Source organism: Zingiber officinale, chromosome 10A (genome assembly GCF_018446385.1).
Source record: "Zingiber officinale cultivar Zhangliang chromosome 10A, Zo_v1.1, whole genome shotgun sequence".
Lineage (NCBI taxonomy): Eukaryota > Viridiplantae > Streptophyta > Magnoliopsida > Zingiberales > Zingiberaceae > Zingiber > Zingiber officinale.
In genome coordinates this window covers 99,337,556-99,359,186 of record NC_056004.1, presented here as the reverse complement: position 1 = coordinate 99,359,186, position 21,631 = coordinate 99,337,556, and the positions used below count along the sequence as shown (strand labels likewise).

Genomic DNA, 21,631 nt, shown 5'->3' with positions numbered 1-21,631 from the left:
CTGGTATCTGCTCGTCATGCTCAAAGCATACGAATGATGTGCGTAAATAGTATGATCGTTTATGCATGTTTTAGCGCACATTCACTTGCTTTATGCATACATATTCTTTGCATAATCGTCTCCTTTAGTGCATATTCATCATAAATACTCTTTTGTTTGGAGATCTACTCTTCGCTTGTTTTTTTATTGACAGGACGTTATTTGGAGCAGAAATGGAGAAAAAGGGCACACAGGAGCTTGGGTCGTGCAAGGCCATACGGGCGTGTGGACATGAGCATGTTCCGGCCATGCCAAATGGCATGGTCGTGCCAATCAACCTGTGGCCAAGCAGCATTCCAGAGAGGAGGAAGGTCACGACCATGTGACCCTGGGCAGAGAAGCAGAAGGCCACGGTCGTGCAACCTTGCACGGCCGTGTGGCCACTCCAGAGAGGAAGCAAAGCATGGCCGTGCAATCTTGCACGGGCGTGTCTCACAACCAGCGGCCAAGGAAGACACGGCCGTGCAGACTCGCATGGTCGTGCCACTCAACCAGAAGGAAGGAAAGGCGTGGCCATGCCAACCTTGCACGGTCGTGCCACGGCCCGTGCGGTGCCCGTTCCCTAGCGTATAAAAGGGTCAAGAACCCTATTCTTGGGTTCATCTTTGGTTCGGGACTTCGTCCCTCCCCTCGGGGAAAGCCGTCGAGCTTCATCCACCGTTGTCTCTTCACGATCCGTCCATCTCCGGAGCAAGGAGGCATCCCCAAGACATCGGAATCATCGGCAAGCATCTCTTCTCCCCTTTCTTCTCACATCTAGGATTGTAAGTATACTTTTCTTATTGTTCTGGGTTTTTTTCTTCCCCAACAATGGAGTAGACATCCTCTTCTAGGATTAGGGAGTACTTGTAACACGATGGAGATGTAGAACTATGTAGATTTATCTTATTTTTATTCGATGACTTGTTCATACCTTGTTCATGCTTGTGTAACATATTTATATTTCATGCTTTGTTGATTGATGTGGAGGATGATTAATCCCGCAAAGGGGGTACCCTAGAGCGTATTCACCAAGGTACCCTAGTGACAGGGGTAACCCTTTCCGGACATCTAAGACGCTCCCTTAAAAGGAGAAACAATCCCTTAGGAATTGCTTCTCTCATAGAAAGAGTGCTCTAGATCATACACTCGAGAGGCCCTAGTGACAAGGGTAACCCGTTCACGGACGTCTAGGACATTCTCTTGAAAGGAGAGGTAATCCCTCCACAAGGAAGTAGGAACCCGTACCATCTACCTTTATCCTTATTGCTATTTACTAGACACGAATTCTTGCGATCTACCGAGGCGCCCTCGTGACAGGGGGTTAACCGTTACAGGATTTCACAGGGATCGTCTCTATTCGATACTTAGGGATATTGACCAATCTAACTTCCTACAAGAGCATGGACATAGAGGGTAGAAACTAAGCAATCTATGTAGTATCTCCTAGTATTACAATGAAACCGAAATCCTAGAATCTATCTCCTGAAGCTCATTCCCTCCAAGATCTCTTCTCTCTCTCTCTCAACCTTTTTTCTCTCTTCAATCACACTCGATAGTTTGCAAGCGCCAAAGCTAACTTTCGACTGTCTAGATAACTTACTTATGACATCTCTAGTGCTTAATCAACAGTCCCTGTGGATTCGACAAATCTTTTATATTACTGACAACGAAACCGTACACTTGCGGTTGCGTAACAAGTTTTTGGCGCCGTTGCCGGAGACTGTTCGCATTAACATTAGTAGATTAGCAATTTAGTTAACCTAGACTTGTGAATAGTTTTTGTTTTTCCATTTTAAATTGCAATTTATTTTCCATATACATAAAAAAAATTGCATTTTTTTTAGCAATTTAAATTCTGCGTTTTGTTTCTTGCTTTTCATATAGCATTTTATTTCTTATCTTTAATTCTTCATTTTTATTTTTACTCATTTTATTTCGATGAGCACTAACATGTCAAGCAGGGTCTTAAGTGATTTCTCGACACCTATTTTTGCAAGATTTATGTCCCCCATTGTGCAGCCTCATATTGAAGCAAAAAATTTCCAACTAGACCCAGAGTTGATTTCCATGATACAGGGTCACAAATTCGGAGGAGAAATATCAGAAAGTCCTTATCTGCATCTGGAGACATTTCTAGAGCTTTTTGATTTGGTGAACTGTGAAGGAGTATCAACAGATGCTGCCCGGTTGATTGCGTTTCCTTTTAGTATCAAGGACAAAGCAAGGACTTGGTTATATTCTCTCCATCCTCAAAGCATCACAAGTTGGGAACAATTGGAGCAGTAATTTCTTAATCACTTTTTCCCTCCAAGCAGAACAGTCTATATGAGGAGTTGCATCACGAATTTTGCTCAGGCACATGGAGAATCATTATTTGAAGCATGGGACAGGTTGAAGAGTCTACAAAGACAGTGCCCTCATCATGGTTTAGAGAAATGCCTGATTCTACACATATTCTATAGGGGGATTTCTTTTTCAGATAAGTGTTTGTTAGATTCATTTGTTGGAGAGTCTTTTATGGACAAGAGTATAGAAGAAGCTTATACATTAATTGATCAAGTGGCATTGAACCTCCAAGGATGGTCGAGCAAAAGCTGGATGGAATCTCCCTCAGAAATTCAAGAAGTACAAGCCATATATACAAGAGAGCCTGTCAAACAAAATGCAGTTCAACCACCCAAGAATGTCGAAATTTAGAAGTCACAGAATGAGGAGTTCAAACATTTAGGGGAAAAGATTAATAGCATAGTTTTAAAATGGTTCAAGGAAGACCTTCCTCCTACACAAACAAGATCTAGTGTAACTGATAATGATATTAAGTTGAGAAGTGGCAAGAATCATGAAGAACTTCTGAAAAATGACTTGTATAGAATTGAGGAGAAGAACAATAGAAGATCACAAGACCTCAGTTTTATTACTCCAGGAAGTTCACAAAGGCCACATGTACCCTTCCCTTAACGATTGATCACACCAACATTAGATAAGCAAATTGGACCTCCTCCGCAAGCTCAAAGGGAATATAGAGAAAAGGAAGTACCTTTCCCAAGACCTTCACTAAAGGTTCCTTTTCCACAAAAGCTAGTGAGGGTCAATGAAAATGAAGACTTTGGCAAATTCTGTTACACCAATATGGTTGAGTGTAGACTTCTGGATGTATATGAATATGAGGACTCTTCAGATGAGGATTATGATGATAATATAGTGGATAACAAATTTTCAGATCTACCTTCTGGGTTTACAAGGTGTTATGATGAAATTGAATTTTCAGATGATGAATGTATTGAGGTAGATTAACTTAAAAATGCAAATGAAGTAAATGATCCTCCTATAATTGATTCTCCTGTTAAAGATATAGACGTTGGTTTATTTTTCAATGTTTGTGTTAATGATGATGATTTGGAAGAATGTGTAGGGAGCTGTGTTGTGGAAGCAGCATCTCAAGGATCACCTCCTTCGTCCACACAACCCTTAAAGGTAAGAATTGCAAGGGTTGAACATGTTATGGACCAATGTGTAGGGACTCATGTAGATATGGGTGAGTCCCAAGAATCACCATCTATTGTATCACCAACACCTGAGCTAGAGCCAAACCCATCAATTGATTCAAAAGAGATCACATCGATATGCTTATAAATTTCAGGTATCTCTCAGCAAAATAAGGTTAGTATTTCTTGTGATCTTTTGGAAAATTTTATAGAGGTATCTATCATTGACTTTGTTGGATGTGATTCAGTTTTTATTTCTTATCTTGCTTATCTTAATATGGTTATGGCTCTATCTTATCTAATACGTTTGTGGGAGATTTATATTTTCTTTGCATATGCAGATTTTCATGGGGCCTATAATTGAAAGCTCGATCTGAACTGTCTTCGACCACCTGAAAGAACTTCAAACAAGATGAAGATGAAGAGAGTTATACTTTACTTTGTAGCTCCTTTGATGAAAGCTCTCTCCATAATAAGAGCCCTTGGTAAGAGGGTTCTAAAATATCTTACCCCTCCAAGATCGAGATTTCGATGAATCTAATGAGGTGGTCGAGCTAATGACTTTAAACAAGCGCTTCTTGGGAGGCAACCCAAGTTCATTTTCCTTTTTTTCTTTTTAGTTCATTTTTACATCATTGATAATAAATCATACCCTCTACTTAATTTTTCTTGTCTATCTTATTTTTGTAGATTTCAAAGCTGTGGAGGAATGTGAGCATTGGATAGAGGAGTATCTTCAAAAATATGAATGTCTCATCACTTGGTAACTTCTCTTACTTTAAATTTCCTCCACATTATTTTTAGTTTTCATTGGGATAATGAAAAGTTTAAGTCTGGGGGGATGCATTAGATGCATTTGGTTTTTATTTTTGTTTTCTTCTTTTTGCATAATAAAATTTTTGCTAGTTGCTTCTTACATCACATCATGATTGTTTGTTCCTTATTGCAAAATACTAGCACGTTTATTCTAGATTTTATGTGGTTCATGTGCTAGTATGTTTAGTGATCTATCTTTTTCTATCTATGATAGCATGAAGTGAACAATGTTTTTACTATAAGAGTTTAAGTATTGGCCTTGTTTTAGGATCTCTATACACTATGCCTATTTTTGATGGTTAATAACTCTAAAATAGTCATGATTCATAGGATTGGACTAGTACTTGTGTTTCTATGGTGACCTCTCAACTACATTTTGGTTACTGGATAAACTCAAATTATGTAAGCTCATTTGAAAAAATCAATCCCAAAAATAAAAAATAAAAATATAAAAAATTGAAGGTTCGCACAAGTTTGACACTTTGCAAACATTCAAAGAAACAAATGAAAAAAAATAAATAAGGGATAAAAAAATAGTTGTCGTGAGTGGAAACTAGCAATTCACCCCTTTGAGACCGAGTTGGTTAATGTAGTCATCGAGTTTCCTGGAACCCCTGCAATAAATTGCAGACATGATCAGTGGCTCCCGTATCTACACACCAGGTACCAATAGATAACACCACTAAACATGTTTCAACTACTAGAGAATAAGATATACTTTTACTGTTCTCCTTTCTTCGTGGACAGTCCACCTTCCAATCTCTAGACTGCTTGCATGTGAAGCACTTGCCCTTCGGCTTCTTCACACCTACTTTCAGTCCAATCCCTAGAGATCGATTCACTTTCTTTGCTGAACCAACTTGTTTCTTTTTCTTCTTTCTACCTTTCGGTTTAGAAGCAGAAACATTTTCAGCAATGTGAATTTGAGAGCTTTGACGAAATAACTCTTCTGCTGCTTCAAGTTCTATCAGAAGTTCCGCCAACGAATAAACCCTTTTGTTCATCTTGTAGTTTAAGCGGAACTGCTCAAAACTTTTAGGCAGTGTTTGGAGAATGATATCGACTTGGGTTTCCCCATCGATTTCAGCCCCAAGGATTTCTATCTCATTTAAATGAGCCATCATTTTGAGGATATGATCTCTTACGGGTGTCCCCTCAGTCATGGTGGTCATCATCAAGTTTCTCATAGCCTCTTGCCTAGCAGCCCGATTCTGATGTCCGAAGAGTTCCTTGAGATTGTGCATCATGTCATAAGCAATAGGCATGGCTTGATGTTGATGTTGCAATACATTTGACATAGAAGCCAAAATGTAACACCGCGCCATCTCATCTGCCCTGACCCATTTCTTATGACACTCAATCTCCTCTTCACTAGAATTACTATTAGGCAAGCTTGGACAGATCTCAAAAAGTACGAACTTGTAGCCTTCAACAATTAAGACAATGTCCAAGTTTCTCTTCCAATCAATATAATTGGGTCTAGTAAGTTTGTTCTCTTTCAATTAATAGCAAGAGGATTGAAGGTCATTTGAAATCCTAAGAATCACAAAATATTTGGTCAAAACTTAAGAATTTAAAATAATATTGATTCCTCAAACAATATCATTTAAATTCACCGACACCTCAAACACCATGAATTTTGTATGCCACGATAGTGTGGACGTATACAAATTCAAACATTTGTAAGAGGGGGTTTTACCCATTAATTTTATTATCTTATCAACCTAACTTTATGACAAATAAAATTAATAGTTGATTTTTCTTCGGTCACACAAATAATAGCAGTGGCCTCGATGGGGAGGATACTATTAAATGTGTCTAAGTGTATACCATTACTTGATACTTAGTACATTAAATAGGATTGTGCTCCTTTAGATGGAGAAGATCACACAAACCTAAATAATTTTCTATAATCATCCATAAAGGAAGTTTGATCTAGTGATCCGCAAACAAACTCATCCGATGTGGAGGAAGACACTCAAAGCCAACGCGTAGGTTTGAATGCATCACTTACAAATCAGTAATGGAGACCATGGAATTTAAATAATTCCTCTCCCACTTAGTTATTTAAAACGAGGAATTTTAACATGCATGTTGACTCTCCGCAAGTGTACGGAAATGTCATAAGTAATAATAAAAGATATCGTATCCACAGGGACTGGTATAATCAACATAGAATTCATCACTCCTCAACCGCATCAAGATATAATATATAAACACATACAATCTATCCTACCCCCATGAATAACCCTATTTCACCCTCAAGATTACCCCTTAAATGTCCTTACACGGGCATGTTCTTGTCACGAACGTCCCTCGGAAAATCGAATGAGAAGCAAGCCATTCAAGATCCACAAGATATTCAAACATTCAATCAAGCATGGCAATTAAGCCCTAATCACAACAATCCACACAAGAAAGAATAGATACAAACATGGCAAAATCATAGAAATAGGAAATTGACAAATCCACAAGAGTTTTACATCAAATCATCCTTACAATTACTCCCTCCATCCTAGAACATAGAAATTTGAATTCCTTACAGTTACTCTTCAAGTTTCAATCTACGTCCTAGTCAAGTCGCCATCAAATTTGAATTTCTAATGTTTCCGGTGATAGGCAAGTAACCAGTGATAGGCACTTACTTGCCACACACTTGGTTCATATTTCTCAATCAACCCAAGGTCTTAAAGGCGTGCTCAATCTCAAGAGAAGCTAAGCAGTCATTTCCCCAGTAACCTAACTCGATCTCAAAGGGGTGACTTGTTGGTTGGTCCTAGGAAGATCGTACCAGTTCCACTGTATAAAAATTTTGTACAAGTGTCGAACCTTTCCTAACAACCTATTGTGTTCTTTAGAAATTAAATTCGGAATCGCAAACGGAACTTAACATTATTGATTCCAAATTTAACTTATCTGTTCTTAATGGTTTAGACTTGTATCGCAAGCAGAACTTAACACTATTGATCCAAATCTACCTATGTTACAAATTCAATTAAATATTTATTTTAGAAATTGGCTCCCAGGTCAAATATGACGAGGCACATGGCCTTCTTGGGTATGGGATCATCCAACATTGCCTCGACAAAGCCTCTTAACAAAATTCAATATTTAATTTCCTAAAATAACATTAGGTTTAACCAAAAAGAACAATCGAATCATAAATTCGAAAAACAACAAAAAAACACAAACTCGAATATCTAATCCAAAAATCTAGAATCATATGTCTCTTGTGTTTGGAATTCATACAAAGAAAAACTAGTATGATGCGGAAAATAATTACTAGTTATACCTTTCTTTGTACGCAACGTTCTCTTGATCTTCTACCGTATTCCTCTTCTTATCTCAGACGTTGTGTGGGCAACGATCTACCAAGATGAGAACCACTCAAGCCCTTCTTTCTTCTTCACCAAGTTTCGGCCACCAAAGCTCCTCCAAAGATGTAGAGGTTCGGCCACCACCACCAAGCTCCAAGGGATGCTAGAAACAAAACCTCCTTTCTCTCCTTCTTCTCCTAGCTTGAACTGGCCACCAAGGACTCCTCTTATGTTGATGCCGCCAGCCACAAAGGAGGAAGAGAATAGGAGAAGAGATAGAAACAATGGTCGGCCACCACCAAGGAAGAGAGGGAGGAAAAATAGAATAGAGTTGTTAGCCATGAAGGCACCCCTACCCCCTCTTTAATAATCCTTGGTCTTGGCAAATAAGGAAATTTAATTATAATTAAAATTCCCTTTATTTTCCTTGCCATTGGTTAATAAGGAAAATTCAATAAAAATTCCTTTTAACCTCTATCATGGTCGGCCACCTTAAGAGCTCCAAATTAGGCAAGTTTTAAACACAAAATTAAAATTTCCTTATTTGTTTTCAGAAATTTTAAAATAAAAATTTCTCTAATAATTTTTCCCATCATGGTTGGTTATAAAAGGAATTTTATAAATTAAAATCTCTCTATTAAAACATGTGGATGATTTCCAAAAAGGAAAGTTATCTTTAAAATTAAAATGTCCTTATAATCTACAAATAAGGAAAGATATCAAATCTTTTCTTAATCTTTTGTAGAAACTTATAAAAGGAAATATTTAATTTTAAACTCTCTTTTTAAATCATGAACATGGTTACAAAAAAGAAAAGTTTAATCAAAATTAAAATCTTCCTTTCAATCTACAAATAAGGAAAGATATCAAATCTTTTCTTAATGTTTTGTAGAAAGCTATAAAAGGAAAGATTTAAATTTTAAACTTTCTTTTAAAACCATGGAATCCACATAAGAAAAATTTTAAAATAAAAAACCTTTTAATTTGCTTAGGGCCGGCCACACCATGCTTGGGCTCCAAGCATTGGCCGACCACTTACTTGGCTCAACCTTTTGGTCTTGACCGACCCTAGCTTGGGCTCTAAGCTAACTTCGCCGGCCACCTAAGGGTGGGTAGAAAGGTGGGTATAGGTGGGTATAATTCTCTATATACAAGAGGCTACGATAGGGACCGAGAGGAGGAATTGGTTTTGGTCTCCCGATGAATTTAAACTTCTTGTGTTCGCCCCGAACACCCAACTTAATTTCATCAATAATAATTCATACCACAAAAGAATTATTATTGAACTACCGCACCAATCCCAAATTACATTTTGGGCTCTTTCTTATTATGAGTGTGTTATTCTCCCTGTGTTTAAGATGTCGAATGTCCACTAATTAAATGAGTTACTGACAACTCTCTTTAATTAATATCTTAGTCCAAGAGTAGTACCACTCAACCTTATCGTCGTATCGGACTAAGTCCACTGCAGGGTTTAACATAACAATCCTTATGAGTTCCTCTTGGGGACATTATCAACCTAGATTACTAGGACACAGTTTCCTTCTATAATCAACAACACACACTATAAGTAATATCATTTCGTAACTTATCGGGCCCATTGATTTAATGAGCTAAATCTCACCCTTTGATAAGTCAAAGAAATAAATACTAAATATATGTGCTTGTTATTATATTAGGATTAAGAGCATACACTTCCATAATAATTAAGGTCTTGTTCTTTTATTAAGTCAGTATAAAAAGAACTTACCTTAAATGGTCCTGCTCAATACACTCAGAGTGTACTAGTGTAATTTATCAGTCAAGATAAACTAATACCTAATTACACTACGACTATTCCAATGGTTTGTTCCTTTTCACCACAGTCGTGAGCTACTGTTTATAATTTATAAGGAATTGATAACATGATCTTCTGTGTGTGACACCACACACCATGTTATCTACAATATAAATTAATCGAACAACTACACTTAACTTATAAATGTAGATATTTGACCAATATGATTCTTATTTCTAAGTAAATGTTTATACAAAAAGCTAGGCTTGTACTATACATTCCAACAATCTCCCACTTATACTAAAAGACTATGCTACCATATATCTTGCCATACATATGATTCTCATCCTTTCAACATGCCCATCAAAAGCTATTGCCTTAAGGGCCTTAGTGAAAGGATCTCCCAGGTTATCACCTGATGCAATCTAGGCGGCAACAACTTCGCCTGGTTATACGATGTCTCGTATTAGGTGGTACTTGCACTCTATTATGTTTACTTGCCTTATGGGCTCGTGGTTCCTTCGAGTTTGCTACTTCTCCAAATAATTTTGGGCAAATCAGGAATCACATCTAAGTCCATCATGAGGTTACTGAGTCATTCAACATCTATGGCTGCTTCTGAGGCTGCCACATACTCAGCTTCTATGATGGAGTCCGAAAAACACCTGATCCTATCTGAGAAGCTGAACAAGACGGAGATCCGGAAGAAAGAAACCCACCGCGCCGATGAAGGATAATGTCCGCAGAATACCTATCCGAGAAACCCAAAGCGAATCAGGAAAAACAGAGTCACCGAAGGTCCTCCTGTTGACGAAGAAGAAATCCAAATCTGAAGAGGAAAAACCCAGATCCGAAGCTTTCAAGACTTCCTGCGCACAAGAGACCAACCAACACTATCATCAGTGACCTAAGACCGGGGTGGGAATCCTTGGCTAGGCCCTCTGACGCTCAAGTTAGTGATCTCTCTCGGTATGGATGAAAGAAGAAGAAGATGAACAGTAGCTGGAAATTAGGGTTATGAATGTGTACAATAATGTGAACTTACCTTGCCAACGGAGAGGATTCCCCTTTTTATACCACTTCATATAACCTCCGTAGTCATGAAGTGGACCCCGGTTTGTTAGAGTTTGTTATGAGATGACGTCAGCGGTGTACTTGTGGTAAATGATTTTTAAGGAATCTTTTTTGTACCCCAGATGTACCTTCTTTGTCGTTTAGCACCTGCAAAACAATATAATAACACATTGCCCACCAAAATATATAATTTCTGTCATATAGTTACATATTGTAGATATCCTCATTAATTATCATCTCACCCCTCCTGCTGTAGATAACTCCATGTACCAATATTCCTTATATCGATCGAAGTTAATCATGATTAGGTTTAGTTAATGAGGCAACCTTCTTTGTTACTGATCCTAACTATATTTTATCAGGTGTCTTTCCCAGGCATTGGTCAATCGACCAGTCTTGGCTTTCCTTCTGGGAAGTATATTTCGGTCGATACAAACTTACCTCCCTTGGAGGTATATCCCGGCCGATATTAATCTACCTCCTTGGAGGCATATGCCGGCGGATATTGGTCTTCTTTCTTTCCTTGAGGTATATGATTATCGGAGTGGGTCTACCTCCTTGGAGGTATATCCTGGCCGATATTAGCCTACCTCCTTTCCTTGGAGGCATATCCTAATCGATATTAGCCTACCTCCTCTCATTGGAGGCATATCCCGACCGATATTAGCTTATCTCCTTTCATTGGAGGCATATCTAGACCGATATTGGTCTTTTCTTCTAAGAGTATGTCTCTATCGATGTTGGCCTGCCTCCTTTGAGGTATATCTTGGCCGATATTAGCCTACCTCCTTTCCTTGGAGGCATATCCTGACCGATATCAGCCTACCTCCTTTCCTTGGAGGCATATCCCGACCGATATTAGCCTACCTCCTTTCATTGGAGGCATATCTCGACCGATATTAGTCTTTTCTTCTAAGAGTATATCTCTATCAATGTTGGCCTGCCTCCTTTGAGGTATATCCTGGCTGATATTAGCCTACCTCCTCTCATTGGAGGCATATCCCGACCGATATTGGCCTACCTCCTTTCATTGGAGGCATATCTCGACCGATATGGGCCTACCTCCTTTCATTGGAGGTATATCTTGACCGATATTAGCCTACCTCCTCTCATTGGAGGCATATCCCGACCGATAATTGTTGGTTAGTCATAGGAAAACGTACCAGTTCCACTGTACAAAATTTTTGTACAAGTGTCGAACCTTTCCTTAAATAATCTATTGTGTTCTTTAGAAGTTAAATTAGGAATCACAGATGGAACTTAACATCATTGATTCCAAATTTAACTTATCTGTTCTTAATGGTTTAGATTTGAATCACAAGCGGAACTTAACACTATTGATTCAAATCTACCTAGATTATTAATTCCATAAATATTAATTTCCAAAATTGGCTTCCAGGACTGCATGGCGAGGCACATGGCCTTCTTGGATATGGAAGCAACCACCACCGCCTAGGCAAAGCCTTTTAAGGAAAGCTAATATTTATTTCCTTAAATAACTCTAGGTTAACCAAAAGGAACAATCGAATCACAAGTTCGAAAAAGAAGAAAACACAAACTCGAAAAACTATTTCGAAAAACTAGATCTAATTGCCTCTTGTATTTAGAATTCTTACAAAGAGAAAAACTAGCATGATGCGGAAAATAATATTTGCTAATTATACCTTCTCTTTGTATGCTAATGACCTCAAGATCTTTTGCCGTATTCCTCGCCTCGCCTTGGACGTCGTGTGGGCGACGATCCTCCAAGATGAACACCACCCAAAAGCTTCCTCCTCCTTCTTCTAAAATCCGGTCACCACCACCACCAAGGAGAAGAGAGCAAAGGGAGAGGAAGAAGGGAGAGGGTCGGCCACACCAAGAGATCACCCAAGCAAAAGAATAAGAGTTGTGTCTCATGAAACCCCCTCACCCCTTCTTTTATATTACTTGCCCAAGGCAAATAAGGAAAATCCTTTTACAAAAAATAAAATCATCCAAGAGTTTTTCCTTTTCCCTTTTTATTTTTCCTTTTCTTTCCTCTTGATTGAATCAATCACCAATCAATGGTTATGATCAATCCTATTTGGTTTAGGATTGAATTTGGTTTAATCCTATTGGTCGGCCCTTGCTTGGGCACCAAGCAAGGTGGCCGACCACAATTAAAAGGAAAGGAAAAATAATTTTTAAAAATTTTACAAGAAGAAATCCTCTTATAAAATTTACAAGCTCTCTTTCCTAAAGTATGAGTTAAAAAAGGAAAGTTTCTAAAAATTAAAAACATGTTTTAAAATTTAAAAACTCTCTTATAAAATTTCCTTTTTTAACATGGTGATAGAAAATTTAAATTTTAAAACTTCTTTTCCTTTTTTTTCTTAAACCATAAGGATGGTTAAAAAAGGAAAGTTTTAAAATCTTTTAAACTCTCTATTTAAACATGTGGCCTAATTCAAATAAGGAAAGTTTTAAAAATTAAAATCTCTCTTTTAAAACTTATAGTTTTCTACAAAGAGAAGATTTTAAAATTTCAAAACAACCCTCCCTTTTTGAATTATTATGGCCGGCCCCTACAAGCTTGGTCACCAAGCTATAGGGTCGGCCCCTTCAAGAGGATGTGGCTGGCCATTGCTTGGTCACCAAGCAATGGTCCGACCCCCTTCTTGGACACCAAGAAGAGCCTTACATTTGGATGGACTCGAAGCTATAATGAGGCTATAATGAGGCTACGACAGGGACCTAGAGGAGAAATTGGTTTTGGCCTTCCGATGAGCTTGAGTATCCCGTGCTCGCCCCGAACACACAACTCAAGTTCATCGATAACAACTCATTTCACTAGAGAGTTATTACCGCACTACCGCACCACCGCACCAATCCCAAATTACATTATGGGATCCTTCTTATCATGAGTGTGTTAGTCTCCCTGTGTTTAAGATTACGAATGCCCACTAATTAAGTAAGTTACTGACAATTCACTTAATTAATATCTAGCTCCAAGAGTAGTACCACTCAACTTTATTGTCATGTTGGACTAGGTCCACCTGCAGGGTTTAACATGACAATCCTTATCAGCTCCTCTTGGGGACATTCTCAACCTAGATAACTAGGACACATATTCCTTTTATAATCAACAAGTCATACTATAAGTAACATCATTTTCCAACTTATCAGGTATTTTGATTTATCGAACTAAATCTCACCCTTTGATAAGTCAAAGAAATAAATATTAAATATATATGCTTGTTATTATATTAGGATTAAGAGCACACACTTCCATAATAACTAAGGTATAGTTCTTTTATTAAATCAGTATAAAAAGAACTTACCTTAAATGGCCCTGCTCAATACACTCTAAGTGTACTAATGTAATTATATAGTTAAGATAAACTAATACCTAATTACACTACGACCTTCCAATGGTTTGTTCCTTTCCATCTTGGTCATGAGCTACTGTTTATAATTTATAAGGTGCTGATAACATGCTCCTCTGTGTGTGACATCACACACCATGTTATCTACAATATAAATTAATTGATCATCTACATTTGGTATATATAAATGTAGACACTTGACTAATGTGATTCTTATAAATGTTTATACAAAAGCTAGGCTTTTAGTATACACTCCAACAATCTCCCACTTATACTAAAAGACTATGCTGTCATAAATGCTACCATACATCTGATTCCCAACCCTTCAACATGCCCATCAAAAGCTCTTGCCTTAAGGACCTTAGTGAAAGGATATATAGGTCATCACCTGATGCAATCTAGGCAGCAACAACTTCTCCTCGTTTATACGATTTCTCGTATTGGGTGGTACTTGCGCTCTATTATGTTTACTTGCCTTATGGACTTATAGTTTCTTCTAGTTTGTTACTGCACCAATATTATTACAATAAATTGTAATAATCTTTGGACAAACCAGAAATCATATCTAAGTCCATCTTGAGGTTACTGAGTCATTCAGCTTCTATGGCTGCCTCTGAGGCTGCCACATACTCAACTTCCATAGTGGAGTCTGAAAAACACCTATGCTTAACACTCCTCCATAGTTATGGTTTTACCTCCTAAAGTAAACATAAAACCCCAAGGTTGACTTACTATTATCCCTATCTTATTGGAAATCCAGATCCGTGTAACTCACAGGAAGCAAATCATCTGACTGGTAAACTTAGCATATAATCTTTAGGTCTTCTAAGGTACTTCAACATATGCTTTCACAGCAGTCCAATGTCCCTGTCCTTGGTTACTTTGATATCTGCTAACCATTCTCATGGCAAAACAAATATCCGGTCTAGTGCATAGCATACATTAGGCTTCCTACAGCCGAAACATAAGGAACTACCTTCATGCCCTTTATCTTCTTTGATATCTTCGGAGATATCTCTTTAGATAAAGCCGCTCCATGTCTAAAAGGTAGAAAAACCTTTCTTGGAGTTTTGCATGCTAAAACGAGCTCATTGTATGAAGCTTGGGATAAGCACAACATTCTTTTCCTTGCGATCCTTGATCCCAAGAATATGTGTTCACTCTCCTAAGTCCTTCATAACAAATTGCTTGGACAACCATACCCTTACTTCCGATAACACCTTGATATTGTTTCCAACTATCAAAAATGTAATCTACGTATAGTACAAGAAATACCACCACGTTTTCATCACACTTCTTGTATACACAAGACTTATCTGGTAACTAAATCCATAAGATTGGATTATTTCATTAAACCGGATAAACCAAGACTTTGAAGCTTTACTTCAGTCTATAGACCGATTGAGCTTACATACTAGATGCTTTTTTCCCTTTGCAATGAACCTCTCTGGTTGCTTTATATGGATACATTCTTCAAGACTTCCATAAAGAAAAGCTGTCTTGACATCCATTTGCCTAATATGAGCAGCAATAGATAAAAGAATCCGGATAGACTTAAGCATGGCTACCGATAAAAGGTTTCTCTTTTTCAACAAGCCTTGCTTTGAAAGTTTCCACTTTCCCATCTATCCCTTTTTCTATTGTAGACTTATTTTCACCCAATGGCTTTTACACTATTTGGTGATTCTATAAGCTCCCAGATTTTATTAGAATACTAAATTCTATTTCTATATTCATCGCTCTTTGCCAAGATGCTGCATCTTAATCTTGGAGTACTTCGTCATATGTCTGGGGATTGGGTTCATGTTGACCAGGGATAAAGTCCAAAGGCTCTCCCAAAACATGACTCTTTTAGGTTGCATAACAACCCTCCCACTACGACGAGGCACTGTCTATAATTGTGTATCATTTGTGATACGTGTTACAGTTTCTTGTGATATTTCATCTTGTACAGTTGATTCTAGATTAGACATGTCCTTTGTTACTTTCTTAAGAACAAATTTACTTATGGGCTTGTGGTTCATTATATAGTCCTCTTATAAAAATCGGTCATTAATGCTAACGATGACCTTCTGATTTTTAAGACTATAAACCTACTTTCGTTTATCTAGGATAACCCACAAACAAGTGAACTCCTATCCAACTTATCAATGTCTCTCTTCAACATATGTGCTGGACTACCTGAATCCGAATATGCTTCAAAATAGGCTTACACCTATTCAGCAATTCTATATGAGTAGAGAGTTCTGACTTGAAAGGTACTATGTTCACTTTCATTTTCAGAGTATATCCTTAAAACAAATTTGGTAATTTTTTGAATAACTCATCATCAATCTACTCATTTCCATAAGAGTCCTATACCTTCTTTTTCTACACCATTCTCATGGGATGTACCAAGTGCAGTTAGTTGGGATTGAATCCCTACTTCTGATAAGTGACTCCTAAATTCTCCCAAGAGGTATTTGCTACTACGATCTCACCGTAGTGTCTCGATATTTTTACTTTGACATTTCTCCGCATCAGCCTCGTACTCTTTGAACTAATCAATGCACTTAGACTTGCAGTGTATCAAGTAAATCTATCTGTGTCTCGAATAGTTGTCTATAAAATAGACGAAATATTCGAAACTACCTCTTGTCTGGATAGTCATAGGATCACACAAATCAGAATAAACCAATTTCAACATATCTTTGACTCTATTTCCCTTAGACTCAAAAGTTTCTTGGTTATCTTTCCTTCCAAGTAAGACTCGCAGGTTGGAAAATTTTCCACTACCAATGAACCCAAAAGTTCATCGGCTACCAATGAATCCTACTCAAGTTAATATAACCTAGCCTTAGATGCCAAAGATATAATTGGTTTATTTCCGAAGGTTACTTTCTCTTAAAGTTAGAAAATGTGTCATTAATTTCCATTTATTGCATCGTGGGAGTTATTGGATTATAAATTGTCAACCAACATACTAGAACAGATAACTTCCCTATTTTTCTTGATAACAAGTTTGTTATCAAAATAGACAGAATATCTATTCTTTAATAGTTTAGAAACTGAAATCAGGTTCTTTCTAAACTTAGTACGTAAAGACAATTTCTAATAATCCATATTTTATTCCTATCAAAGGATAAACATCTCCCACTGCAATAACTGCTACTTTTATAGCAGTGCCCATGTGGACGGTGATTTATATAGTTGTCAGATTTCCTAGAACCCCTGCAATGAATTGCAGACATAATCAGTGGTTCCTGTATCTACACACCAGGTACTGGTAGATAACACCACTAAATATATTTCAACAACTAATAAAATACACCGTTATTATTCTCAGTTTTGTGAGAATAGTCTACCTTAATGTCCAAGTTTTCCAATCATTACAATTGGGACTACCAAGTCTATTCTATAGTATAACAACTAGGGGATTGACTAACATTTGAAATCCTAAGAATCACAAAAGTATTTGGTCAAGACCAACATCTCAAAATCCCCGTGAATTTTGTATACCACGTTAGTGTGGACATATACAAATTCTAAAAGGAGATTTCATCCATTAATTTTATTATCTCGTCAACCTATGACAAATAAAATTAATAGTTGGTCTGTCTTTGATCAAATATTTGGTCAAGACTCTAAATTTAAAATAATATTGATTCCTCTAACAATACTATTTAAATTTACCAACACCTCAAAACACCGTAAATTTTGCATGCCACGTTAGTGTGGACGTATACAAAATCATCATTTGTAAGAGGAGGGTTTTACCCATTAACTATCTTGTCAACCTAACTGTATGACAAATAAAATTATCTCAAACACCATTAATTTTGTATGCCACGTTAGTGTGGACGTATACAAAATCAATCATTTGTAAGAGGGGTTTTAACCCATTAATTTTATTATCTTGTCACCCTAGTTTTATGACAAATTAATAGTTGATTTCCCTTTGGTCACACAAGTGATAGCAGTGACTCCGTTGGGGAGGATACTATTAAATGTGTCTAAGTGTATACCATTACTTGATACTAAGTCCATTAAATAGAATTGTGCCCCTTCAGTTGGAGAAGATCACACACATCCTAAATAACTTCCTATAACCATCCATTAAGGAAGTTTGATCTAGTGATTCGTAAACAAACTCATCCGTTGTGGAGGGAGGCACTCAGAGCCAACACACAAGCTTGTTGCATCACTTATAAACTAGTAATGGAGACCGTGGGATTAATATGCTAATCCCTCTCCCACTTAGTTATTTAAAGTGAGGAATTTTAAATTATCCTAGTATACATCACATGCATACACACACATCACAGTAAATAAAAGCAATAAATATGGAAATTATTTTCCAACTATTATGGCATTTTCATCACTGTCCTCCGTGTACTCCAACCCTAGCTGCTGCCTTCTTTAGCCACCGCCATCGGGTCAAGTCGTCGCATCCATCTTGCTTCTTATTCCGCTGCGCCTCTGGTGCTCCATAAGTACCACACCTCGCAAGAATCTGATCCGCGACAAATATAGAATTTTACATATATCGATCCTATATTCCATAAATGGAATGTACATGTATTTTAGATCGAACAAAAAAAAATGTAAAATCCTAATAACTAATACAGCTCCTGTTGTATTTAATTTTACAATCATGCACACACAATTAAATGCCCTTGACATGTCCAAGGGTCCAATCACACACAATAAAAATATGTCATAATAGTTGGAGCCTGCAACCACAAAGTTAGCACATCCTACTATTATCCTGCCTAAATTATGTATGATATGTGCATAACCTATTTGAAAACCAAACACACAGAGGCAAACCCTAGCTCTGATACCAATTGTTGGTTAGTCCCAGGAAAACATACCGGTTCTACTGTACAAAATTTTTGTACAAGTGTCGAACCTTTCCTTAAATAACCTATTGTGTTCTTTAGAAGTTAAATTAGGAATCGCAGACAGAACTTAACATCATTGATTCCAAATTTAACATATCTGTTCTTAATGGTTTAGATTTGAATCGCAAGCGGAACTTAACACTATTGATTCAAATCTACCTAGATTATTAATTCCATAAATATTAATTTTCAAAATTGACTTCCAGGACTGCATGGCGAGGCACATGGCCTTCTTGGATATGGGAGCAACCACCACCGCCTAGGCAAAGCCTTTTAAGGAAAGCTAATATTTATTTCCTTAAATAACTCTAGGTTAACCAAAAGGAACAATCGAATCACAAGTTCGAAAAAGAAGAAAACACAAACTCGAAAAACTATTTCGAAAAACTAGATCTAATTGCCTCTTGTATTTAGAATTCTTACAAAGAGAAAAACTAGCATGATGCGGAAAATAATTGCTAATTATACCTTCTCTTTGTATGCTAATGACCTCAAGATCTTCTGTCGTATTCCTCGCCTCGCCTTGGAAGTCGTGTGGGTGACGATCCTCCAAGATGAACACCACCCAAAAGCTTCCTCCTTCTTCTTCTAAAATCCGGCCACCACCACCACCAAGGAGAAGAGAGCAAAGGGAGATGAAGAAGGGAGAGGGTCGGCCACACCAAGAGATCACCCAAGCAAAAGAATAAGAGTTGTGTCTCATGAAGCCCCCTCACCCCTTCTTTTATATTACTTGCCCAAGGCAAATAAGGAAAAACCTTTTACAAAAAATAAAATCATCCAAGAGTTTTTCCTTTTCCCTTTTTATTTTTCCTTTTCTTTCCTCTTGATTGAATCAATCACCAATCAATGGTTATGATCAATCCTATTTGGTTTAGGATTGAATTTGGTTTAATCCTATTGGTCAGCCCTTGCTTGGGCACCAAGCAAGGTGGCCGGCCACAATTAAAAGGAAAGGAAAAATAATTTTTAAAAATTTTACAAGAAGAAATCCTCTTATAAAATTTACAAGCTCTCTTTCCTAAAGTATGAGTTAAAAAAGGAAAGTTTCTAAAAATTAAAAACATGTTTTAAAATTTAAAAACTCTCTTATAAAATTTCCTTTTTTAACATGGTGATAGAAAATTTAAATTTTAAAACTTCTTTTCCTTTTTTTTCTTAAACCATAAGGATGGTTAAAAAAGGAAAGTTTTAAAATCTTTTAAACTCTCTATTTAAACATGTGGCCTAATTCAAATAAGGAAAGTTTTAAAAATTAAAATCTCTCTTTTAAAACTTATAATTTTCTACAAAGAGAAGATTTTAAAAATTCAAAACAACCCTCCCTTTTTAAATTATTATGGTCGGCCCCTACAAGCTTGGTCACCAAGCTATAGGGTCGGCCCCTTCAAGAGGATGTGGTCGGCCATTGCTTGGTCACTAAGCAATGGTCCGGCTTCCTTCTTGGACACCAAGAAGAGCCTTACATTTGGATGGACTTGAGGCTATAATGAGGCTACGACAGGGACTTAGAGGAGAAATTAGTTTTGGCCTTCCGATGAGCTTGAGTATCCCGTGCTCGCCCCGAACACACAACTCAAGTTCATCGATAACAACTCATTCCACTAGAGAGTTATTACCGCTCTACCACACCAATCCCAAATTACATTATGGGCTCCTTCTTATCATGAGTGTGTTAGTCTCCCTGTGTTTAAGATTACAAATGTCCACTAATTAAGTAAGTTACTGACAATTCACTTAATTAATATCTAGCTCCAAGAGTAGTACCACTCAACTTTATTGTCATGTTGGACTAGGTCCACCTGCAGGGTTTAACATGGCAATCCTTATCAGCTCCTCTTGGGGACATTCTCAACCTAGATAACTAGGACACAGATTCCTTCTATAACCAACAAGTCATACTATAAGTAACATCATTTCCCAACTTATCGAGCATTTTGATTTATCGAACTAAATCTCACCCTTTGATAAGTCAAAGAAATAAATATTATATATATGTGCTTGTTATTATATTAGGATTAAGAGCACACACTTCCATAATAACTAAGGTCTAGTTCTTTTATTAAATCATTATAAAAAGAACTTACCTTAAATGGTCCTGCTCAATACACTCTAAGTGTACTAGTGTAATTATATAGTTAAGATAAACTAATACCTAATTACACTACGGCCTTCCAATGGTTTGTTTCTTTCAATCTTGGTCGTGAGCTACTGTTTATAATTTATAAGGTACTGATAACATGATCCTCTGTGTGTGACACCACACACCATGTTATCTACAATATAAATTAATTGATCATCTACATTTGGTATATATAAATGTAAACACTTGACTAATGTGATTCTTATAAATGTTTATACAAAAGCTAGGCTTTTAGTATACACTCCAATAATATTGGCCTACCTCCTCTCATTGGAGGCATATCCGGACCGATATTAGCCTATCTCCTTTAGGGCGTATTCCAGCTGAGATTAGCATACCTCCTTCGAGGTATATCCCGGCCGATATCAGCCTATCTCCTTGGTTTTATTATCTCCTTCCTTTTCCTTATCGAGGACCCACGAAACCTAACCCATATCACTAGCCTTCCCTTTAAGTCTAGTCGAAGGAGGTGTAGACAACTGACTAGACATAAGTCTGGTTTTATCTTTTCCTACCCGTGACTATGCCCCGGATATTGAAATGACCTCACAGATTTTGTGTACCACTGTCTTACTAAACCAAGTATAGTGATCCCGTGAGCCTTTTGATCCTTTAAATAGGGTTACAACCTTCTCTTCTTCCACCACCCATCTCATTTCTTTTCCTTCCTTGCCACCTTTCACTGCTAAGGTTATGGTCTTGGATCCTCCTCTTTGGAGGCGAATTTTGTCGGACAAGGTGAGATCTATATATAAGTTTATCGGGATT

At 37.3% G+C, this 21,631-nt stretch overlaps 1 non-coding gene across 1 annotated transcript; it reads right to left on the bottom strand.

Annotated features, from left to right (window-relative positions):
* Positions 1-2,344: 2,344 nt before the first annotated feature.
* Positions 2,345-2,450, bottom strand: LOC122028315. Its single transcript, XR_006124721.1, has one exon. It is a non-coding gene; the product is annotated as a small nucleolar RNA R71 (small nucleolar RNA).
* Between the last annotated feature and the right edge of the window lie 19,181 nt (positions 2,451-21,631).